The sequence below is a fragment of the Phyllobates terribilis genome, unplaced genomic scaffold (genome assembly GCF_046119375.1).
Source record: "Phyllobates terribilis strain yellow unplaced genomic scaffold, ASM4611937v1 Scaffold_659__1_contigs__length_869699, whole genome shotgun sequence".
Lineage (NCBI taxonomy): Eukaryota > Metazoa > Chordata > Amphibia > Anura > Dendrobatidae > Phyllobates > Phyllobates terribilis.
The window spans coordinates 152,265-178,971 of record NW_027363419.1 but is presented as its reverse complement, the minus strand read 5'-3'; the positions used below and the strand labels follow the sequence as shown (position 1 = coordinate 178,971).

Here is a 26,707-nt window from a genome sequence, read left to right as displayed (position 1 = left end):
TTTAGCAATACTTTTGTTTGTTCTGTTTTCTTGTAGTGTTCTCATGACCTTTATAAGAATTGGCTCATTGGTTTATAATTATCATACTTGTCCTATGTCTGTACACAAAATAAAGTCCCAATATATCACCACCAGGAAACTCCCTAAGTTCACCATGACCTGGACTGTATTCAGTATTATCAGTGAGAAAGGATGTTGGGAGTATCATACATCATGAATATCCTGCAGATGTATTGACAAGCACCTGTTATTTAATTATTTTACGCCAAGGATAACATATTATTTACATAATCTCATAGCATGTATCAAAGCACAACCCACGTTGATTGGGGTATATAATTACATTACATCTTAAAATAAACAGAATCATTCTCTTGAGACAGTCTATAGTGAGTGTCTTATTTGAAGCGTCATACCTATAGGAAATCCTTATTTCTAATTCGTCTACCTGAGAAGAAGCGAGATCCCCTCCCATCTTTAACACCTTGGGAGGAGGACTGGACAGGATATACAGCAGCAATAAGAAACTGCAACTACAGGAGCTGTGCCAGCTTTAACGGATTGAATACCAAGCGACCGACACTCATCGGATTTAATTCAGGAACCACAGGATGCAGAGGACGGTATGTGTGGATGCAATGAATACCAGTCTGTTCGTGTCAATTGCGCGTGGAGTTTATTTGCAAGGAGGACATGGAATATACTCTGAGGAAACTGGATGATGCAAAGTTTTGTTCTCATGAAGGTGAGACCTCTTACATTCGTGTCTGTGCTTAAAGACATGCTGATGGACTGTCTCCAATAAGTGGAGAAGGATGATTGGGATCCTATCATGTCTGGCTAATTAAGATTGGGGGAGCAATGTGACTACACAGCGTAAAATCTTAATTATGCCAGACATACTTTCTGATGGCAAAAGCAGTATACCTTTATTTTTATGTTGACTTTTTAACCTGTGTTCTTCTTTAGTTGATTAACACAGACCAGTATTTGTATAACGCTGAATGTTGAATTCTATTCGTTTGGAAACAATCATATTTACTATGCTAATGACAAATTGTACTAAAAGTCAGCTAGATGTTTATTTACCATAGCCCCTGTGATACCAACTATGTAAATTAATTACCTGTGACTGATGACCTTACACAGATGTAAATATAAACAGGGATGTCTATAGTGCTGCAGGCAGAATCAAGGAGCATCAAAAAGACTTTACAAGGAGAATGAGAGACATCCTTTAGGAAAGTAGATGTTTAGCATGGCATCCAAAGAGACACAGATTTGGATTTTACATGATTCTAGCCTAAGGGTATCGGCCCTGACTGGAAAGATTCGGATCTGCTCCATTGACCATCAGAGAGACATGGATATATTTTGGGGAGACCAGTGTGGGACAAGGAAGTCACCTGGCCCCATGGATATGTTGTTTGGGGTTTCCAGGAGGGACCCACCAGTTGCCTGCAACCCATGGAGACATTCGGAGAAGCCAGATTGTGACCCGCCGGTCATCTGGCCCCATGGAAACTTTCGGAGAGGTGAGGGTGGGAACCTTGAGTCTCCTGGCCTTGTACCTCGATGGACTGCTAGATTCCTAAACTTGCCACTACCTTGTCTCTGTGGGGGCTTGCCAGAAGCTGGGGGCCACTGGTTGAGGTAGTCGGCCCTGGAAGTCTCCAAATTCGCAGATGTTCTATCCCAGGTGGGCGGAGAAGGAAGGTAAGACTGTGTAATGTTGTACCATCTTGGGTATTTGCTGGGACTGTTCTTTGTGTTTATTGTCCACTTTGTGGTTCAATAAAGTATTGCCACACTGTGTTATCCTCACTCTGCCTTGTCTGAGTAGCATTACGCCCACGGAAGACCCCGGGTATTCACAAGTATAATGCACCCCCATAGTCCATACAGTATAATACATCACCACCTACTGTGTGGTACTGTGTGCCCTATAATTTTCTCTCCTACTAAAGCCCTACATTCCCCTTTCATTGCATTCGTAAAGTATGAAGGCCCCACTGTACCCCACTCCTCAACTGCCCTGGAAAAGTATTGTGACCCCAACACTTTATAATCCCACAACTGTGACACCCACACAGCCCTCCATGCAGTATAATGGGAATACATGCAATATATTGGTCCCACATCTTTCCACACTGTGCCCCCACACAGCATGATGGACCCTACACAAACCTTCACACTGTAAAATTGCTTGCATATAGTTTAAAGGCCTCCATGTAGTCCTCCAGGTTTCTCAGGATGAGAGGTGTGGAACAAACTAACTAGCCTAGGGGCATTCACCTCTTATGCCGAAACCCACATCCTTTCCCTCCAGTGCACCAAGTACTGTAGGGAACGACGCTGGAGACGAGAATCCACAGCACTCGAAATTTGAAACTTCAAATTACCATCAACCATGATTGGGGCGGCGGCAGGGGAGAGGACTCAAGAGGTTCTTCATATTTCTTGAGTAGAGACCTGTAAAACACATTGTGGGTCTTAAGGGCCTGAGGTAGCTCAAGACGAAACGCTGCTGAATTAATGACGGTTAATTTATAGGGACCAATAAATCTTGGCCCCAGCTTCCAGAAAGGAACCTTCAACTTGATATTCCTGGTAGACAACCACACAAAGTCATGCCTGTGTCTATAGAAGGATGGAAGACTGCGGAGAGAACAGTAATCCTCATGTGCGAGATTTCCTCTCGAGCAGCCGACGTCACAGGTACTGAGTGACTCTGATGGGAAGTGAGAAACATGGACATAAAGTGCGGAGGCAGCATTTTCTTCCAGGCAGGCAGCATCCTCCCCATAGCCTGGAAGAACTCATTTATATATAGTAATAAAAGATGATTTATCAACAGCAAGGCATCTGATATGAGACATACAGGTATCACTCTCCTCAGCAGTCTATAATCTGTATGCCCATATTAATAGTTTAGAAAGGTCAAATATGGAACAGATTCCCTTTAAAGGGGTATTCCCATCTCCAAGATCCTATCCCAATATGTAGTATTTGTAATAATTATAGTATGAGCAAATACCTCTAATTAGAAATATAGTATAGTTTTTCTGATTTGCTATGTCCTTTCTTCAAGTGTAGGCATTGCAGGACCTTAGGTATTAATGGCTACGACCACTGACATAGTGACAGCTTGCCGCTAGCGGTCATAACCGTGGATACCTAAGGTCCTGCAATGCCCTGCACATGAGGAAAGATTGGGATAGGGTCTTGGAAATGGGAATACCCCTTTCAGCTTACTTAAATATCATTGTTCTCGGCAGCAGATCATCCAGTGTAAACGAGCTGCCAAGTACATTTTTATTCTATGTGCACAGAGATATCATATTAAGGATGGCTTTCTGCGCATGAAGGTGCAGTTGGTCAGTCTGAACAGGTTAATAAATGACTGCCAATCGGCTTCATAAAACCGGTCAGTGGTCATGTAAGTGCTGCGATTGACCAGTGTAAATGCCTCCTTAGATCCCGGTACATCATAGGTGAAATCTCCTCTGATTGTCATTCTTCTCCTCTTCTTCTTCATCTGGCCACGTCACTATAGCTCGTCTCCGCGGACGTCCCTCTTCTACAGAATTTGGCAGCACATCCTGACACAGAGCCCTTAAAAATAAAAAGTGTCATTATAATGCCAACAAAATAAAAATAGCTGCCCATGCTGTGCCCTAAATAAATAATTGCTCCTCACTGTGCTTTCTGCCCCAAAAAGTGACACCCGCACTGTCCCTCTTATGATACATGACCTCCTCTCCTATAAAATATTGCCTCCCCACCGTTCCCCCTTATATATTATGCCACCCCATCCCTTCCCCATGAACTATGCCTGCCACACTGGCTTTCTTTATGAACAAAACAGTCAAACCACCCCCCCTTAACAATTATGGTCTATACACTGTCCACCCTCCACACTGTACCTGCGTTATAAACTGTAGCCTCCAAATTGTCCCCATCTGCAGTATCCCTCCCCACACTATATTCCCTCCATACTGTGCCCATAAATACCTCTCCCCCTCACTGTCTACAGTAAAAATTCCATGTATCTTCAATTCCACTAAGGAGTGCTTACCTTCCCCTTACCTTCCCCTCCTTTGTGGCGCTCTATCACGTACAGTCCGCACCCCATGTACCGCACCCCATGTACCGCACCAGGGCTGTGGAGTCGAGTCGGTGTCCATTTTGGTGGAGTCAAACTTGGAGTCGGTATAAAATAGTCTGACTCCATCTCCTAAAATGTACATTAAATTGGGCACAGTAGTTTAATGCAGTTTGTGGGGAATATTTTTTTCATAAGAATTTGGGAAAGTTATGAAATGTCCTATAAATGTCTGTCCTATTCCTGATCTAAGGGTATAGACTTTTAGCTGAGATGAATCTGTGCTACAGTAAATTTATCACTTAAACATGAGCCATGTATGAGGGAGTCGGAGTCAGAGTTGTTGTCATGGAAATTGAGGAGTCGGAGTCGGAGGTTTGGCTTACTGACTCCACAGCCCTGATGACGCCTCTCCTGAATATATGTTGTATAACTATCTAAAGAAGCTGTCTAAAGTTCTTAAATGGTTAAAGTTGCAAATTGTTTGTAACAACAAGCTACTTTGCAATGTAACTCTTTTTAAATGTCCTTTAAATTCTCAAATATGGAAGGATTTTTACTTTTACAGATTACAGCTCGTTGCCTCGGTTACCTGCCACCCGGGTAACAGTCAAACAGACCGAGATCAGAACACAGTGCACGGACTGGCCAGCGGACGCCCGAGCCAAGCGTGACAGCTTCATGCGTTTCTAAGGAGCTGTCATGTTCGGGTCGGAGAGTCTCCTGCCAGTCTGTGCTCTGCTTTCCAATCTCTGTTCGATTTATATTTCCGTCTACCTGCGCCCTAAGAATTACTTAGGTAAGGAGTGTGAGGCCACAAGCAGGCTCTATGCTATAAAGCTGTAGGATCTGGGCCCTGTGCTACTCCCAAGAAAAAGCTATGAGATTTCAGTAATCGCATGCAGACACTTGCTTTTCTTCCTGATTGAATTGGAAAACTGCTTCTTTTGAAATCTGCAGCATGTCAATTCTTTCAGCATTTTTGCTGCGTTTTTTCATCACAGAAAGCAATGAGTAAATGCAAAAATGCTGGAAAAAAACACAACCCTGCGTGTTTCTTGCACTTTTGCTACCTTTTTGGTGAAAAAAATAACTTTATTGAACATGTCCTGTAGACAAGTGATATACAGGTGCATCTCACTAAATTAGAATATCATTAAAAAGTTAATTTATTTTAGTTCTTCAATACAAAAAGTTAAACTCATATATTATATAGAGGCATTACAAACAGTGATCTATAAGTGTTTATTTCTGTTAATGTTGATGATTATGGCTTAGACAATGAAAACACAAAAGTCATTATCTCAGTAAATTAGAATACTTTATAACACCAGCTTGAAAAATTATTTTAAAATCCAAAATGTTGTCATACTGAAACATATACTCAGTAAATGCACTCAATACTTGGTCGGGTCTCCTTTTGCATCAATTACTGCATCAATGTGACGTGGCATGGAGGCGATCAGTATGTGGCACTGCTGAGGTGTTATGGAAGCCCAGGTTGCTTTGATAGCAATCAAGCATTGTTGGGTCTGGCATCTCATCTTCGTCTTGACAATAGAGCATGTCAGCGTTTTTTCACCCATATGAATTAATGGGTGGTGAAAAAAACACCGAAAAAATGCACCAAAAATTGCATCAGCATTTTTTCAGCATTTTTGATGGCAACATAGAATGATTTTTTTTACAGAACTTTATGTACATGCATAAATAGTGACAGGACAGTGAAAAAAACATTGCAAAAAACACAGCAAAACCTGCGTTTTTGACGCTGCTGATTTCCTGCCAGAGATTAGATTTTCCTGCAGATTTGTGACGCTGAAAAACCCAACAAAAGCTATAAGCTGGGTCTCACAGGCACAGTCAATGAGACACTGACAGTGTCATACACTGCAGTGCATGAGTACTGCAGTGTATGAAACCAGTGATCAAACTGAAATTATACACGTCCCACAGTGGGACTTGGAGACAAAAAGTAAAATAAAGTATGTAAAAAAAAACAAACGCTAGAGTGCACACAAATCACAAAAATGTGTTTCGCCACTCAAAACGCAGTGTTTGCGATAAAACAAAAATAAACAAAAAAACACACATAATTGGTATTGCTGCATCTGGAATGGCCCGCTCTATAAAACTGGCATGTTATTTATTCCATATGGTGAACACCGTAAAAAATAATAATTAAAAACATGCCAAAAATGTCGCTTTTTCATCATACCGACAAAAAAGTGAATAAAAAGCGATCAAAAAGTGATATGTAAAAAAAAAAAAATGTATAAATGAAAACGCCAAACCATCCGGCAAAAAATAAGCTATAATATGGCTCATTCGGGAAAAAAATAAAAAAAGTTACAGCTCTCAGAATATAGCGATGCAAAAACAAATTCATTTTTGTAAAATAATGTTTCTAGTGTGTAAAAAAATAGCAAATCGTAAAAAAAAACAATATAAATCTGTTATAGCTGAAATTGCATCGATTCAAAGAATAAATCTGCCTTATCACAGCGAATGGCGCAAAAATAAAAATAACTATTTTAGAACTGCTGTCTATTTCTTCATTCTGCTTCCCAAAAATCAGAATAAGGCTCGGCTTACATTTGTTCTGCGCTCTCAGCTGAGCACTGACATTGGAGTTTCCTTGTAAATTCCCCAAAACTGCGATTCAGACAAAACACCAGATGAAGCCACTCACTTATGAAGTAGATGGAGACACTTTGGACTGGTCTCTGTTTCGGCGAGGTCCCATCATTTTAGGCATCTATTTAGCGCACAAGTGTGGGCAACCACAGATCTGTGCATGCCTAAAAAGATGGATACCACTGGAGCCAACGCCAAACGGACTCCAAACTGTCTCCTTCTGCCTCTTTATGGTGGGTGGTTCCGTTGGGGGTTTCATCTGAATTGCATTTTTGTGGGATTTAAACGGAAACCCGACGCAAGTGCTCAGTGTAGAACACAAGAATGTGATCCCAGCCTTATCCTGGAAGCGATAGAAAAATATAATGTACCCAAAATGTTACCAATAAAAACGCTAAATTATCCCGCATAAAACCAGCACCCACTCAGGTCTGTCATCTGTCACTGGAACTATAGGGGGTTCCCACGTTACTGATTAAACAAAGGCTCTGAAAAAGCGATTGCTCCCATCCCCTCAAATAAAATCCAGTGAATTCTGCACTCCCAAATCCAAGTGCCTCCTCCTGAGCCCTACTGTGCCAAAACAGCAGTAAACGTCTATATGTTTGACATTACTTTAGTAGAGAGTGCTCACTTAAGCTGGGCACAATGTATGGGAGCACAATGTATGGGCACTAAACTGGCATATTTGCAATTCTCCAGAAAAGAGCCTGGCGTGGATGTTACAAAATAATTACTGCAGCCATAGATTAATTAATTGAGAGGTATAATTTCTACAATGGGGTCACTTTTGTGGTTTTTCTGCTGTTCTGGCACCTTTGGGACTCTGCAAATGTCGCCCGCAAACTATTCTACCAAAATCTGTGTGCCAAAAGTCAAATAGCGCTCCTTCCTGCTCACTCCTGACGTGTGGCCTAACATTAATTTCTGATGACATATGGGGCATCACCGCATTCGGGAGAAATTGCACAATAAATTATGGGGTCCAGTTTCACCTATTAACCCTTATATACCTTAAAATTTGCAACAAATACAAAAACTACTTTTTTACCACAAAAATGTCATATTTTCACATCTCAATGTTATAACTCTGTGAGGCACCTATGAGTTCAACTACTCACTACACTCCTAGATGAATTCCTTGAGGGGACTAGTTTCCAAAATGGGGTCACTTGTGGAGGGGTTTCTGCTGTTTTTGCAAGTTAGAGGCTCTCCAAATGCGACAGGGCATTGATAACCTATTACAGACAAATGGTGCTTTTTCCTTTCCTAGACCTGCCATGTACCCAAACAGAAGTTTTTGACCACATATGGCATTCAGGAGAAATTGCATAACAAATCATGGTGTCTGTTTTCTCCTATTATCCATTGTAAAAATTAAACATTTTCTGGCTAAATGTATGTTTTCATGAAAAAAACATTTTTTGAATATGACGACCTAATGTTATCAAGTTCTGTGTAGTAGCTGTGGGTTCAAAAAACTCACTATAACCTTGGATCAATACCTTGAAGAGTTTAGTTTCCAAAATGTGGTAAATTGGGGTGAGGTGGGGGGTTCCACTGTTTAGGCACATCAGGGGTTCTCCAAATGCGACATGACGCCCGCAGACCATTCCTTCAAAGTCTGCTTTCCAAAACATCACAGCTTCCTTTCCGAGCCCTGCTGTGCAAGCAAACAATAGTTTTCCTATACATATGAAGTATCGGCATACTCAGAAGCAATTTCACAAAAAATTTTGGAGTCCATTTTCTCCTGTTACCTTTGTGAAAATAAAAAATTTAGGGCACATCACTGGCTCTCCAAATGGAACATGGTGTCCTCTCTTGATTCCAGCTATTTTTGCATTCAAAAAGTCAAATGGTGCTCCTTCCCTTCCGAACCCTGCCATGTGCCCAAACAGTAGTTTTACCCCATATATGGGGTATCGGTGTACTCAAGAGAAATTATGCAACAAATGTTGGAGTTTATTTTCTGCTGTTACCCTTGTGAAAATAAAAAAAACTGGGGCTAAAATAATTTTTTTTGTGAAAAAAAGTAAAATGTCCCTTTTTTTTCTCTTCCACATTTCTTTCGTTCCCGTGAAGCACCTGAAGGATTAATAAACTTTTTGAATGTGGTTTTGAGGACTTTGAGGGGTGCAGCTTTTTATAATGGTGTTACTTTTCGGTATTTTCTGTCATATAGGCCCCCAAAAGTCACTTCAAATGTGATGTGGTCCCAAAACAAATGGTTTTGTACATTTTGGTGGAAAAATGAGAAATTGCTGGTCAACTTTTAACCCTTACAACTTCTTAAGAAAAAATATTAAGTTTAAAAAATTATGCAGATGTATAGTAGACATGTAGGAAATATTATTTGTTAATTATTTTGTGTGACATAACTTTCTGATTTAAGGGTATAAGAATTAAATGTTTGAAAATTGCGAAATATTCGCCAGATTTCCATTATTTTCACAAATAAACACAAGTCATATCGAATTAATTTTACCACTGTTATGAAGTGCAATATGTTATGAAAAAACATTCTCAGAATCAGTGGGATCCGTTTAAGCGTTCCAGAGTTATTACCTCATAAAGTGACACTTGTCGGAATTGTAAAATTAGGCTTGGTCATTAAGGACATAATTGGCTTGGTCACTAAGTGTTTAAAGGGATTTTCTATTAGTCAAAAAATGCTAAACCTGAAAAGTTTTTGTGTTGAAGCTTATTTCAATACATTTTTGTTTTCTTGTTTTGGTGGGTTTTTTTCAAGTCCTATTATCCTGAGCGCTTGCCATTCATTTGCTTTCAGGTTTATGGTCGTGGTACCAGTTCAGCATCTTTATTCTGCCACTATACCTCCTTGTTATGTAAGGCCAATGACACCTCCTTTTCCATCTATATCCACCCAATACATCCTTTGCTGCACTAATGTATTATATTCCCATTACATCCTCTTGCACCAGGTCTACATTTCCATATGTCATGGGCTTGAGGCTACTGAAATGGTGCACAGTTTGGTGCTACTGTGGGGTTAGTACAGTGACTATAAAATCTGATCATCCTCTACATGATTTGTGATATGCAGAGACTTTAGTGTAGAGAGATTGCACTTGGGGTAAAGAGCAGTAGCTAATGATGTTAGCACTAACCCATGTACAACATGTGATTGATGATCTGGTGCATACTGGGGCAGTGACATTAGTCTGGGAAAACCATATGACAGATGGCCATAATATCATTGTCATGATGGGAAAAATCGACAGCGAGATCATGTGACCCAACTCCCAGCAAAAAAACAAAATACGATTAACTCTTAATTCTTTGCCATTTGTAATATTCACTACGGCAGTCCAAAATTAAAATATTAGTCTCAGCAGAATGAACAGCATACAAAAAAGACACAGACACAAGGAATAGAGATTAATCATTTTTATTCTTATCTATTATCAAATTTATTTTATTTTAATCATCCAGTGCCATTTATAAGATTTACTGCATAAAAAGGATGTGAACCAGAGGAAGGCAAAACAACCCCAATTACAGGGGAAAAATTCCTTCCTGACCCCAAGTACTGGCGATCGGCTAATCCCTGGTTCACTGCTGCATCAGCACTGGATGGGGCCCTGTCAAACCTTTTACATTAAAAATTTAATACATATCTAATGCATATATTCCTATCTTATCTCTATATCTATTTAGGATTTTTTTACTGAATTTTAAATATACTTATTCATTCTTACATATATTTACCTACATTTTACTTTCTTACCTATATTTACCTATACTTATACTTCATTCCTATACTTACCTACACTTATTCTTTCATACCTATACTTAACCTATCTTTCCTACACTTATCCTTACTTAAACTTATCCTTTCTTTTTATATTTACGTATATTTATACCTGCTTACCAATACTTACCAATACTTTTTCTTTCTTACTTATGCTTATTATTTTTTTCTATATTTAGCTATACTTATCCTTTATTACCTATAATTATAAATTTTTTGCTTTTTTATTGAATTTTAAATATAATCCTTTCTTACCTACATTTAACTAAATCTATCCTACTTTACCTATATTTATTCTTTTCTATCTATACTTATCTTTTTTTAAAAAAAAATTTCTGTATACTTATCCTTACTTACCTATACTTTATTCTTTTTTTCTTATTTTTACTAAATTTTAAATATACTTATCCAATATGTAGAAAATACCTTATTAATTATTTACAACCAAGGTAGATAGAGAAAACACTAAGGGCCAATACACATTTTTAAACCAGAAAAAGTGCACATAGCAGTGAACCCAGTCATAAAAACTCACCAAATATTATTAAACAAATGTAGAAATAATGTAAGCTTCTAAACTATAAAAGAGGCGGGTATATATGATGATAGACTCCCCCACCTGTGTAGATGTACCTAGAAACAGCCTATATAATATATCATGAACAACCCCCCACATACATATGTTGAATGAGAGTCCGAATCCAAACCTATGTATTACCTCAAGGAGCCACAGACCGGGACCACCACCCTGCAAATGTCCCCTGACGCACGTTTCGGTGTTTCTCAAGGGATACTAAATATTACCACATGCCAGCTATAAACAAGGAACACCGCTAATAGCACACCAATAGTATCGCGTGCGCCTCCTCTACCACCACGCCCATTCAGGAGATTGTATTGTCATAGGTACTACGGGCGTCTACCCATAGTGCTACATGCACTACCTTATATGACGTAAACTGTCTCACCCAAAGTTCCGGCTAGTATGCCCGAGAAGTGTAGTGCGCATGCCTGATATGACGCAGAGCGCGTCACTGTAACCAAGATACATGACGATGTCGGCATCAAAGTCACTCACAGACGAGGACCTCATGATGCCAAAGGCCGGCATGCATATCAGGACCGTGACACCTCTGCGTACAAGCACCGCACACAGAAATCATCAATAGAATCAGGCCAGGGACACACATATATCTCAGGGACAGGGGAAGGAGGAAAAAAATAAAACAATAATAAACATACAGTCTCCATATAATACAACATAATATGTTAATTACAACACATTAAGATAATGTATCAGATAAAACCATAATGTCTGATACCCACAGATCACAACTTGCAAGAAAAGGAAAACGCATAGAAATAATACAAAGCCAATGAACACATACATGCAGCACAATAAAGTACCCACATATAAAGCACATCCCGATATATATTCATATTGCACCTAGAAGGATAATAAAAGAATCAAAAATACCCCAACATGACATAACTGGCAACCAATCACACCATATAAATAGACGGTATCCCATCACAACCATATTATATTATAATTCATGTATAATCCTAGTCAGATTGCCTTATATGTCATATAGGGGGATTCACGATACATTATCCTCAAAAATATATCCATAGGCTGGATCACCTACCCACAAAGAATAACTATTACTACAGCTACAATTACTAAAACATACGAGATTGTCCCGTATAGATCCATCCATGACACAGAATTCTTGAATCGTCAAGGATCAATTGTAGCAGGAGCGATCCAAAGCCGATAGATGTGTATCAGAACAGATGTAGCCCATTTCTTGCAATATTCACCATATGGTGGAAGCAGATATCATCATGGAGACTATGTTCATAAAGGTGTTCCATCCACAGCAATTAAGTGTAGTATAATTAGCATAAGACCTAAAACAATATATGAAAACAAGAAGGAATTAAAATCATATAAAAATATATACCATAAAATGTGTAAACCCAGATGACAAATAGGTAAAACAGCAAGCCACGAATCACAAAAATAGGACAAACTAAGGTTTTTGTTAAGTCCAGAAATATGCAATGTTTTCAGGATCCAAATCCATCAGGATTCCAATTGCTCGAAACATTGTGAAATGGGGCCTCCATGTATCTTCGCCTCAATTGCATCAATGCCTCTAACCCTCAAAAGACTCGCATTGCTTTGATGATAGAGTTTAAAATGGTGCAGGATGGTCTTCAACATGGATGCATCCGTGTGGTCAGCTGCAGCAATTATACCCAAAACATGTTCACAAACTCTTACTTTGAATTGGCGAGTTCAAAGTAAGAGTTTGTGAGCATGTTTTGGGTATAATGGCCGCACACGGACGCATCCATGTTGAAGACCATCCCGCACCATTTTAAACTCTATCATCAAAGCAATGCAAGGCTTTTGAGGGTTAGAGACATTGAAGCTATTGAGGCAAACATACGTGGAGGTCCCATATTACAACGTTTCGAGCAATTGGAATCCTGATGGATTTGGATCCTGAAAACATTGCATATTTCTGGGCTTAACAAAAACCTTAGTTTGTCCTATTTTTGTGATCCGTGGCTTGCTGTTTTACCTATTTGTCATCTGGGTTTACACATTTTATGGTATATATTTTTATATGATTTTAATTTCTTCTTGTTGTCATATATTGTTTTAGGTCTTATGCTAATTATATTACACTTACCTGCTGTGGATGGAACACCTTTATGAATATAGTCTCCATGATGATATCTGCTTCCACCATATGGTGAATATTGCAGGAAATGGGCTACATCTGTTCTGATACACATCTATCGGCTTTGGATCTCTCCTGCTACAATTGATCCTTGACTATTCAAGAATTCTGTGTCGTGGATGGACCTATAAGGGACAATCTCCTATGTTAAAGTAATTGTAGCTGTAGTAATAGTTATTCTTTGTGGGTAGGTGATCCAGCCTATGGATATATTTTTGAGGGTAATGTATCGTGAATCCATATGACACATGTGGCAATGTGATTAGGATTATACATGAATTATAATATAATATGGTTACGATGGGATAACGTCTATTTATATGGTGTGATTGGTTGCCAGTTATGTCATGTTGGGGTATTTTTAATTTTTTTATTATCCTTCTAGGTGCAATATGAATATATATCGGGATGTGCTTTATATATGGGTACTTTATTGTGCTTCATGTATGTGTTTTCATTTTCTTGCAAGTTGTGATCTGTGGGTATCAAACATTATGTTTTTATGTGAAAAATTGTCTTAATGTGTTGTAATTAACATATTATGTTGTATTATGTGGAGACTGTATGTTTTTTATTGTTTTGATTTTTTTCCTCCTCCCCCTGTCCCTGAGATATATATCTGTGTCCCTGGCCTGATCCCATTGATGATTTTTGTGCGTGATGCCCGTACGCAGAGGTGTCAGGGTCCCAAAATGCATGCCGGCCTTTGGCATCATGAGGTCCACGCCATCATGTATCTTCGTTACAGTGACGCGCTCTGCGTCATATCAGGCATGAACACTACACTTCTCGAGCATACTAGCCAAAACTTTGGGTGAGGTGGTTTACGTCATATTTGGTACTGCGTGGAGCACTATGGGCAGACGCCCATAGTACCCATGACAATACAATCTCCAGAATGGGCGTGGTGGAGGAGGGAGGCGCACGCGATACTATTGGCTTGCTATTAGCGGTGCTTCCCTATTTATAGCTAGCATGTAGTAGCATTTAGTATCCCTTGAGAAAGGCTCCACACCGAAACATGCATCGGGGGACGTGTGCAGCGCTTTGGTCCCGGCCTGTGGCTCCTTGAGGTAATACATGGGTTTGGATTCTGACATATGTATGTGGGGCGTTGTTCATTATATACCCGCCTGTGCCTTTTTCATTATATAGGCTGTGTCTAGGTACATCTACTCAGGTGGGGGAGTCTATCATCATATATACCCGCCCCTTACTTTTATAGTAAAGGAGCTTGCATTATTTCTACATTTGTTTGATAATATTTGGTGAGTCTTTACGACTGGGTTCGACTGCTATGTGCACTTTTTCTGGTTTTAATGTGTATTGGCCCTTAGTGTTTTCTGTATTTACCTTGGTTGTATATAATCAATAGAGGAAAATGTAGCACTCACCAACTTCCTTAAAAACAGTCTTTTAATGCAAATAGCGGCACATGGGAGCTTCGTGCAGTGGGTGCGGGGGATCAGAGGACGACGGCCGTTTCGCTTCTTAGCCGACATTTCCTCGGGTTCAGAGTGAGGGATGATGTATAACTGCTTCCTTTTTAGGGCTGTGCAAGAGTACACTTCAATACATATACATTGTAAAAAAGATAAGTTAAAATTCAGTTATAAAGATTAAATCACAGAAACACTGATAGAATAGACCTAATGGGCCCTGTGCTGATGCATTTATGATCCACTTAGCCTCTCTCCTTAATAGATATTTGTTATGGTCCCCATCTTGCGGTGGATGTCTTACTTGTTCAAGACCTGCGAATCACAATATTTTGGGATCTGCTCTATGACATTCCTGTATATGTTTGATCAAAGTAAGGGAGCCTTTATTAGTATATATACAGTAAAGTGAAAATGTTCACGGATGCAGATAAACAAGCGTCGAATGGTTTTATCAATATAATAATGACAGGGACAGAAAATTACATAAATCACATTACTTTGCCAAATGTGGCAAAGAACAATGGCCACATTTAACATTGCCTCTTAAATTGTGCCTATCTAACCAGTTGCTATTATTTGCGGACATCCTATCTCTAACTAAAATGTCACCCAAATTATGACATCTCCTATAGTCATTTTTTTATTGCTATCCCCTTTAAATCCTTATCAGTTTCTATTATATGCCAATTCCTTTTGATTGCGGTGTGTATAATGTCATCCATAGAAGCGGGTTTAAATGTGAATACAAATCTGCGATTCTCTGTGTTAGGAGTTTTGAATTTGGGTTTTTTCCCTTGGAGTAATTCCTGTTCAGTGATGACATTCACTTTGTTAAGAGCTGAATTCAGAGCTACAGAAGGATACTCTCTTCTTATAAATCGGTGTGTGAGCTCTTTAGCTTGTTTTTTAAAATTCCTTTGGTCATTATTTATCTTCCGCAGACGTAAATATTGGCTATATGGTAACCCTAATTTGGTGTGCTGTGGATGTATACTGTATGGTGTAACAGGGTATTTGTAGGTTTTTTATATGCATGTGCAGATTTTTTTTACTTGTAATTTTACGTTGAGGAATTCCAAAGAATCCCCGCCATACATTGATGACGTTCTCAGAATTAGTGTCATTTAAGTAATCAACACAAGATAAAAAATCTTCTTTTTTACCAGCCAATACTATTAAAATATCATCCACATATCTTAAATACGTTTTTATGTATTACAATCGAGTTTACGATTGTGGTTATTTATTTGCTCTCATAATGGGCTAAAAATAAATTTGCAAAAATGTATGTTGTAGGCGTGCCCATCGCTGTACCTGTTTTTTGAACATACCATTTTTCCATCAACTTAAATGCATGACATCAAGAGTTTCTGATATAAAATTAATATAGGTTTGGTTTGTATTGGTATTTTGAAGAATATTTTGAATTTCCTCTATAATTTTTGTGGGATTCTTGTATGCAAACTTTCAACATCGATAGAGGTGAGGGTGAAGTCCTCTTGCCATTCAATATCATTAATGGCTCTCAAGAATTCCACTGTTCCCCAGGCTACCCATAGTGTTTGGGGTAGGGTTGATCACAGAACCCCTCTTCAAATATTTGGATTGGCTCTTAAAACCTCTCTTTACCAAATATACCATCGTATATAAAGGATACAGGGTAGGTCTTAAGAGCCATTAATGATGCTGAATGGCAGGAGGACTTCACCCTCAACTCTATCGATGTTAAAAATTTGTATACAAATATCCTCCAAAAATTGGGTATAGAGGTAATTCAAAATATTCTTAAAAATATGAATAAGAGCCAAACCTTTATTTATTTTATATCAGAAGCTCTTGACCTCATGCTTTCACACAATGCATTTAAGTTTATGGAAAAATGGTATGTTCAAAAACCAGGTACAGCGATGGGCACGCCTTCAGCATGCATTTTTGCAAATTTATTTTTAGCCCATTATGAGAGCAAATACATAAGCACAATCGAAACCCCTATTTGAAATACATAAAAGCAATTTAAGATATGTGGATGACATTTTTAATAGTATTGGCAGGTACAAAAGAGGATTTTTAGGTTTGTGGATTACTTAAATTACATTAATTCTGAGAATATGCGTTTTACATCAATGTATGGTGGGGATTCTTTGGAATTCCTTGACGTAAAATTACAAGTAGAAAATGGGCAAATCTGCACAGGGGCATATAAAAAACCTACAAGTACCCTGTTACACTATAACAGTGCACATCAGTAGCACATCAAATTAGGGTTACCATATAGCCAATATTTGCAGAAGATAAATAATGACAAAGGGAATTTTTAAAAACAAGCTAAAGAGCTCACACACCGATTTATAAGAAGAGGATATCCTTCTGTAGCTCTGAATCTGCTCTTCACAAAGTGAATGCCATCAATGAACAAGAATTACTCCAAGGGAAAAAAACAAATTCAAAACACCTAACACAGATAATCGCAGATTTATATTCCCATTTAAACAGGGTTTTATGGATGACATTATACACACCGCAATCAAAAGGAATTGGCATATAATAGAGGAGGATAAGGATTAAAAGGAGACGGCAACAAGAAAACCACTATTCTCCTATAGGAGATGTCATAATTTGGGTGATATTTTAGTTAGACATAGGATGTCCGCAAATAATAACAACTGGCTGGATAGGCAAAATTTAAGAGGCAAAGTTAAATGTGGCCATTGTTCTTTTTGTCAATATCATGTAACTGAAAATCCGCTGAGAATAGGACCTATTACCCATAAAGCCATAAAGTATCTGATTTTATTTCCTGTACAACAAACAATGTAATTTATGTAATTTTCTGTCCCTGTCATTTTTATAATAATGGTAAAACCATTCGACTCTTGCTTATCTGCATCCGTGAACATTTTCGTTCTATATATACTAATAAAGACTCTCCTAATTTGATCAAACATATATAAAGGAATGCCATGGAGCAGATCCCAAAATATTGCGATTCGCAGGTCTTGAACAAGTAAGATATTCACCGCAAGGTGGGAACCATAACAAATATCTATTAAGGAGAGAGGCTAAATGGATCATAAATGCATCAGCCCAGGGCCTATTAGGTCTAAACGATAGAATAGATCTATCAGTGTTTCTGTGATTTAAATTTTAGAACTGAATTTTAATGTATTTTTTTACATTGTGTATGTATTGACATGTACTGTTGCACAGCCCTAAAAAGGAAGAAGTTACACAACATCCCTCACTCTGGACCCGTGGAAGTGTCAGCTAAGACACGAAACGGCCGTCGTCCTCTGATCCCCCGCACCCACTGCACGCCGCTCCTATGTCCTGCTATTTGCATTAAAAGGCTGTTCTTAAGGAAGTTGGTGAGCGCTACATTTTCTTCTTTTCTGCATATTGGATACTCAATTACTTTATAAAGCACTGCACCGCCTGAATCCTATTGCTTAATGGTTAGGTGCTGAAGACCACTTCTTATTTGATTAATTAAACTTATCGTTTCCTACCTATGTATATCCTTTTCTATCTATTTTTATCCTTTTTTAATTAATTTATCCTTTTTTTACCTATGCTTATACTAGCTTACCTATACTTATACTTTTTTTCTTATTTTTAAATTTTTTTTGAATAATATACTTATAATTTCTTACCTATATTTAACCTATACTTAGCCTTATCTCAACAGATTGTTTATGAAGGAGGCAATACTGGCCCTTGCTGTTCTCATCATCCTTCTTGATGGAATGTAGGGCCAGGCGCAGCAGGTTGTTTCCTCCCCCTCCTCCTCCTCCTCTGTAATTGTGCTGCTTTCTCCTGAGACAGGTTCTTCCTCTACTGTCGTAGTGACGTCTTCTGGTGGAATATGCTCTGTCTCTTGCTCCTATGAACACAATAAAGATAATAAATAACTAATAATAATAAACTAAATGCCTTTTTGGTGTCAAGTATGTCAGAATGGTGAACAAGATACATGAATTTGGTATAAAGTTAAAAATGGGTTTTCTCTTTGTCTTGAACTTTTTTTTGTCACTTTTGGCGCTAAAAGTTGCAAAAATTGCACTCAATACTGGCTTACTTAAAATACAACAATGGTTGGACTGAAGTAAAGTTGTAGCAAATTTTGAAAAGGTTTCAATTGATGAATCAGGATAAAACATCTGGAATTACCAGACTCTCGCCACAAAGCGGAAAACAAAAACAGAGAAGCACATAAAAAATAGACTTCAAAAAAGGCTCAAAGAAAATAACGAATAATATGCAAAATAAAAAAGAAGCTAAACACACAAAAGTAGTCAAAAAACAGGCGCAAAGGCAATGATGAATCAGGGCCTGTGACCTGGAGCCGTTCTGTATGTGTAATAATCCGAGGGGCTAAGAAGTGCATCAGCTGAGAGATGGGGGAGATACTGATATATAACCAGCTGTGTGTAGGTATAAATACTATGTGTAGTGATGGGGATCTGTATATAACTACTATAACCAAATATAAGGGCATTTCCAGTTTTTTTCCTCTACATGATGCTAATGTAAATCATGTCCTTTCAGTTCAGTATGAAGATACACGCTGTATAATCACTTACGTCTTCCTCTGGGATCCTGATGCCTTGATCCAGCTTCATGTAGATAGGCTGCAATACAACAGGTAAGAATTAGTTTGTTTGTATTTTTTTTTGATACTGTAAAGGGCTTGTGTAGCCTTGGTGGAATTTTCATAAAGCATTGTATCCTAACACACTGTCAGGATTCAGCTACGCGTGCCGGATCAAGCAGTTGTCATGTGACCAAAACTATGTGATTTGCATATAATTGGTCATGTCAGTAGAACATTACATACTGTTCGGATTCTGCATTCTGCTGAAAATTACACCTGGGCTTAACAACCCCTTTAATTTCAACCATTTTATTAATTCCTGATATTATTGCATACTAGGAGGTATAGCTTAGAGATGCCTGCAGGGTCATAGGTAAGGAAGCACTTGTGTAGACTATGGTGCCAATGGGGCTCTTACCCCATCATCGTCGTCATATCCTTCCGCATCCTGATCCTTATAGAAGAAAATAATAAAATTAGAAATTGTATTGGGTGAATGTTTGGGCGCTCTCAGATCTGCACTATGATATTATTGGTGTTTTTCTCTGTGTATTTGTGATTTTTTTTTATATTCTAGCTTTGATGCAGTTGGTTTATGCTTCATGTACCATAAATTGTAGACACACAAATATATATATATATAATGTTGTGCCCTTTCCATCAATTGCCTAATATGTTGCAATTTAGATTTTTCAGAACATTACTTTTTGTACATAACACAGAGCGGAGTGACCTAAGTGAATAATCTTTGATGCGGGGTCTGGTGCTGAGCCCGCATCTTTTCAGGCATATGATCGCTGATTTGATCATCTGTCAAGTGCTCCTAACAGCCACGGGTGGGATTACGATCAAACCGCGGCTGTTAATATGTTAAATGCCACTGTCAATCGCTGACAGCGGCATTTAACATGCCCGTGCCATAAGCGCCCATCAGCTCCACCCATCAGAGCCTCTGTCATATGACCACGGGGCGCCAATGAGTTGGCATGACACCGGGGTCTGCAGGAGACCCTTGTGGTTGGTCATTGCCCGTCTGCTATGAGCGCCGCTCAGTGGCCAGCGCTCATAGCAGATGATCATTTTTGCTACACATAGCAGGGCTGCAGCTCTGTTATGTGTAGCACAAGCAATCAGATGATCGCAGCTTCAAGTCTCCTAGGGAGTTTATAAAAGCAAATGAAAAGTAAAAAAAATGGTTTTAGAAATATTAAAAAAGTTTAAAAAAAGATAAAAATTCAAATCACCCCCTTTAGCCCCATTCAAAATAATACAATAAAAAAATCAAAAATACACATATTTGGCATAGGCGATGAAAGATGAATTTGATACATCTTACTCCAGCACTGGATCACGACTGGTGCGTAAACCACTCATTTTGATACATTTTCCCCTGTGTACTTATATCTCTGCTGTACAGTTGGAATACACTTTAATGATATGAATTGCTCATATCACTTACGTGGTGTTCGGTGATCCGTAATCCATAGTGTCTTATCTATTGCAATGAGGAAATAAAAACATAAATTACTAATAATCTGTTTTCTGGTAACAGATCTGAAAGAACTCGACTCATGTGGTTTCTGTTACAAACATTTTTATTAATAGCCAAATCGGGTCTCATTCTTTATATGTATCTGCCCTCCCACTGCACATTATACATTATCATATACAGTGGGGAAATAAGTATTTGATGCACTGCCGAATTTGCAAGTTTTCCCACTTACAAAGAATGGAGAGGTCTGTAATTTTTATCGTAGATACACTTCACCTGTGAGAGACAGAATCTAAAATTAAAAACCAGAAAATCACATTGTATGATTTTCAAAAAACTGAATTGTATTTTATTGCATGAAAATAAGTATTTAATCACCTACCAACCAGCAAGAATTCTGGCTCTCACAGACCTGTTAGTTTTTCTTTAAGAAGCCCTCCTACTCTGCACTCATTACCTGTATTAATTGAACATTTTTGAACTTGTTACGTGTATAAAAGACACCTGTCCACACAATCAATCACACCCCAACCTCTCCACCATGGCCATGACCAAAGAGCTGGCTAAGGACACCAGGGGCAAAATTAAATTTTAGACCTGCACAAGGCTGGGACGGGCTATAAGACAATAGGCAAGCAGCTTGTTGAGAAGGCAACAACTGTTGGCACAATTATTAGAAAATGGAAGAAACACAAGATGACTGTCAATCTTCCTCGGTCTAGGGCTCAATGCAAGATTTCGCCTTGTGGGGTAAAGATGATTCTGAAAAAGGTCAGAAATCAGCCCAGAACTACAGGGGAGGACCTGGTAAATAACCTGAAGAGAGCTGGGACCACAGTCTCAAACATTACCGTTAGTAACACACTACACCGTCATGGATTAAAATCCTGCAGATCACACAAGGTCCTTCTGCTCACGCCAGCACTTGTCTAGACTTGTTTGAAGTTCACCAATGACCATCTAGATGATCCAGAGGAGGCATGGGAGAAGGTCATGTGGTCAGATGAGACCAAAATAAAACTTTTTGATATCAACTCCACGCGCCGCGCTTAGAGGAGGAAGTATGATTATAACCCCAATAACACTGTCCCAATCATGAAGAATGGTGGAGGAAACATCATACTTTGGGACAGTTTTGCAAAGGGTATAGGACGCCTGCACCATATTGATGATTGAAGGGAGGACGGATGGGGTCATGTATCGCAAAATTTTGGACCACAACCTCCTTCCCTCAGTAAGAGCATCGAAGATGGGTCATTCCTGGATCTTCCAGCATGACAAGGACATGAAATACACAGCCCAGGCAACTAAACAGTGGCTCCGTAAGAAGCATTTCAAGGTCCTGGAGTGGCCTAGCCAGTCTACAGGCCTGAACCCAATAGAAAATCTTTGTAGGGAGCTGAAACTCAATGTTATTCAGCGACAGAGCTAAAACCTGAAAGATCTGGAGAAGATCTGTATGGAGGAGTGGGCCAAAATCCCTGCTGCAGTGTCTGCAAACTTGGTCAAGAACTACAGGAAACGTCTGACCTTTGTAATTGCAAACAAAGGTTTCTGTACCAAATATTAAGTTCTGTTTTTCTATTTCATAAAATACTTATTTCATGCAATAAAATGCAAATTAATTATGTAAAAATCATAGAACGTGATTTTCTGGATTTTTTAAGATTCTGTCTCTCACAGTTGAAGTGTACCTACAATAAAAATTACAGACCTCTCCATTTTTTGTAGGTGGGAAACCTTACAAAATCAGCAGTGTATCAAATACTTATTTTCCCCTCTGTATCTGTGCCAAATTCCTCATCAAATATTGGTGGGATCTGGAAAATTACTGCTTTTGTTACTGAGGTTAAGGATTTCTTCAGATCTGCATCGTTTCTGCCAGCAAAAATAGCAGAGCGCTGTGACAAAACAGCCACAGCCCCTGAACGTCAGGCCGAGTCCACACAACTTTATTATCGGTCTGAGTGCTGTCCATGAAAAAACTGACGTCACACGGACGGCACGAGGACCAATGTGATTCCACTAGTTCATAGGAGCGTTTATTTTGTTTCATTGTTTTTTTCATGGACTGAATCTCCACTTGTAAAACATCTCAGCGTCCATTAGTTTCTTCCATAGGTCGGATGAGACTCGCCTATTCAAGTCTATGGCTGTGCAAAAAAATTGGATCCCATATGGGTCATCCATATAGCGTAAGATTTTTATGGATACAAACAATTCTTTAACATAAGAAACTGGATTTCATCTTGTAAATTTTCAAAACTGAAGTATAAATATCGATGCCGCACGGAAGAAAATTGAGATAAAAAGTATCTGCTTTTCAGGATGAAAATCGGACGATATTTTTGCATATTCTTGTGTGAACTTAGTCTTGCAAAACTAATAGCATACAGACAGCACAAGGACCAGTTCAAGTCTACGAGGTTGTTGACTTGAACATTTTTACTCACGGACTGATGGTCCCAGCATGCACTACTGTGATTGCTATTCTGGATCAGCCTCACCCATTATAGGGCAATGAGTGTAACAGATCGATCACATACGAGTTATCATCCTTATGTCATGTGATTTCACAGATATGTTACAATAATAAAGATAGGAAACTGTATTTGATCTTTATTATGTATTAAATTCCGCTTATGTGTGTGAGAATGAACTTATGGATTGCATATGGATGTGAATAAAAATGGACATATAGATGACAATACAGATGAAAAATCATCATATTTTTTTGGGTGTAACCGGATGATTTGCATACACTTCTGTGCACCCGACCTCAGTGTGAGCTGATGTTCCCCTGCTCCTGTGAGGAATGTCTTATCATGTAGATGTGAGGCTCTTACCTCCTCCAGGGTGATCTCTGTCCTGAACAGGTTCCTGAAGAGCTAGAAAGATCAGACATCACTTAGATGACATGAGCAATATATGCTGGGGTAGGAGAGGGGGCACTTCCACTTATTCTGGGGGTAGGAGAGGGGGCACTTCCACTTATTCTGGGAGTAGGAGAGGGGGCACTTCCACTTATTCTGGGGGTAGGTGAGGGGGCACTTCCACTTATTCTGGGGGTAGGAGAGGGGGCACTTCCACTTATTCTGGGGGTAGGTGAGGGGGCACTTCCACTTATTCTGGGGGTAGGAGAGGGGGCACTTCCACTTATTCTGGAGGTAGGTGAGGGGGCACTTCCACTTATTCTGGAGGTAGGTGAGGGGGCACTTCCACTTATTCTGGGGGTAGGAGAGGGGGCACTTCCACTTATTCTGGTGGTAGGGCAGGGGGCACTTCCACTTATTCTGGGAGTAGGAGAGGGGGCACTTCCACTTATTCTGGTGGTAAGAGAGGGGGCACTTCCACTTATTCTGGTGGTAGGGCAGGGGGCACTTCCACTTATTCTGGGAGTAGGAGAGGGGGCACTTCCACTTATTCTGGTGGTAAGAGAGGGGGCACTTCCACTTATTCTGGGAGTAGGAGAGGGGACACTTCCACTTATACTGGTGGTAGGGCAGGGGGCACTTCCACTTATTCTGGGGGTAGGAGAGGGGGCACTTCCACTTATTCTGGGGGTAGGTGAGGGGCACTTCCACTTATTCTGGGGGTAGGAGAGGGGGCACTTCCACTTATTCTGGGGGTAGCTGAGGGGGCACTTCCACTTATTCTGGGGGTAGGAGAGGAGGCACTTCCATTTATTCTGGGGGTAGGAGAGGGGGCACTTCCACTTATTCTGGAGGTAGGTGAGGGGGCACTTCCACTTATTCTTGGTGTAGGAGAGGGGGCACTTACATTTATTCTGGGGGTAGGAGAGGGGGCACTTCCACTTATTCTGGGGGTAGCTGAGGGGGCACTTCCACTTATTCTGGGGGTAGGAGAGGGGGCACTTCCACTTATTCTGGGGGTAGGTGAGGGGGCACTTCCACTTATTCTGGGGGTAGGTGAGGGGGCACTTCCACTTATTCTGGGGGCAGGTGAGGGGGCACTTCCACTTATTCTGGGGGTAGGAGAGGGGACACTTCCACTTATACTGGGGGTAGGAGAGGGGGCACTTCCACTTATTCTGGGGGTAGGTGAGGGGGCACTTCCACTTATTCTGGGGGTAGGAGAGGGGGCACTTCCACTTATTCTGGGGGTAGGAGAGGGGGCACTTCCACTTATTCTGGGGGTAGGTGAGGGGGCACTTCCACTTATTCTGGGGGTAGGAGAGGGGGTACTTCCACTTATTCTGGGGGTAGGTGAGGGGGCACTTCCACTTATTCTGGGGGTAGGTGAGGGGGCACTTCCACTTATTCTGGGGGTAGGTGAGGGGGCACTTCCACTTATTCTGGGGGTAAGTGAGGGGGCACTTCCACTTATTCTGGGGGTAGATGAGGGGGAACTTCCACTTATTCTGGGGGTAGGTGAGGGGGCACTTCCACTTATTCGGGGGGTAGGTGAGGGGGTACTTCCACTTATTCTGGTGGTATGAGAGAGGGCACTATCACTTATTCTGGTGGTAGATGAGGGGGCACTTCCATTTATTCTGGGAGTAGGTGAGGGGGCACTTTTACTTATTCTGGGGGTAGGTGAGGGGGCACTTCTACTTATTCTGGGGGTAGGTGAGGGGGCACTTCCACTTATTCTGGGGGTAGGTGAGGGGGCACTTCCATTTATTCTGGGAGTAGGTGAGGGGGCACTTTTACTTATTCTGGGGGTAGGTGAGGGGGCACTTTTACTTATTCTGGGGGTAGGTGAGGGGGCACTTCTACTTATTCTGGGGGTAGGTGAGGGGGCACTTCCACTTATTCTGGGGGTAGGTGAGGGGGCACTTCCACTTATTCTGGGGCTAAGTGAGGGGGTACTTCCACTTATTCTGAGGCAGGTAAGGGGGCACTTCCACTTATTCTGGGGTCAGGCTGGGGTTCTGGTTCTATATATGTTTGGTTTTGGTTCTGTGTAGATTAGTGATAATGCCAAATAAACTGATGCATGTTTTGTGCCTGATAAATATGAGCGTCTGGATTCATAGATACGTCACGGTGTGTTATCTGTTGCTGTCACTTACACGGTCCTCAGCGGTCCTCAGGATACGCTCCATAGTGTGGAGTGGTGGAGGCTACAGTATAACAGGAGATACTCATATTTTAGGACATTTCATAAAGAAATCAAGTTTATACATTACACAGCCAATTTAATGGATGAAAGAGCCTGGCACTGACAGTATTCTTGTAGCAGTCCAGCAATGCTGACGCCATCATGGTGGTCACGTTACTCCATCCATCGTCCTGTGGCTGGAGGTCCATCTCTAAATGGAAGGAGGTGGATCCCAGGTTCCTGGGAAGAGATAAAAATATGTTTAAATGTGTAAGAATATGTCATATTCCAGAGCCACCAGTGTAAAGTGAAAATGTGACATCATAACATAAGGTTAGAAATGTGCTGAGTAAATGGATATAATAGAGAGAATACAATATCTGATGCCCGATCACATAAGTACAAGATAAAGGATGACTGTACAAATCTATATTCCCCTGCGCCATGAAGTCAGAGGTACGGACTTAGTTCACTTTCTGAACATGAAGCATTTATTACTCTTCTGATCCCAGCATTTTACACCAGTTATGGCCTTTATTCAGTCCAGTGGGTTTTCTGTTTAATCCTTTATGAACAGGGCGAATTTTCATTTTTGCAATTATGTGTTTTCCTCATTTTCTTCCAAGAGCCAAAAGATTTCTTTATTTTTCCACTGACATGGCCATCTGAGGTTGTATTTTTTGCAGGATGAGTTGTACTTTTGAATGACAGCCTTCATTTTACCTTGGGATGTACTGGAAAATTCAGCAATAGTGTTTTGGGTTTCGTTTTTATGGCATCCATTGTGCAGTAAAATGTCCTAGCAGTTTGATTCTCCTGGTCAGTGCGATTACAACAAAACCAAA

At 40.0% G+C, this 26,707-nt stretch overlaps 1 protein-coding gene across 1 annotated transcript in view; it reads left to right on the top strand.

The window, feature by feature from the left end:
- The first annotated feature begins 452 nt into the window (after nucleotides 1–452).
- Nucleotides 453–26,707, top strand: part of LOC141235417 (uncharacterized) — a 50,438-nt gene continuing 24,183 nt past the window's right edge. The window contains exons 1-2 of the mRNA XM_073668103.1: nucleotides 453–1,716; nucleotides 19,261–19,357. The gene's annotated coding sequence lies outside the window, so the exon portion shown is untranslated. The remainder of the gene's footprint in view (nucleotides 1,717–19,260; nucleotides 19,358–26,707) is intronic.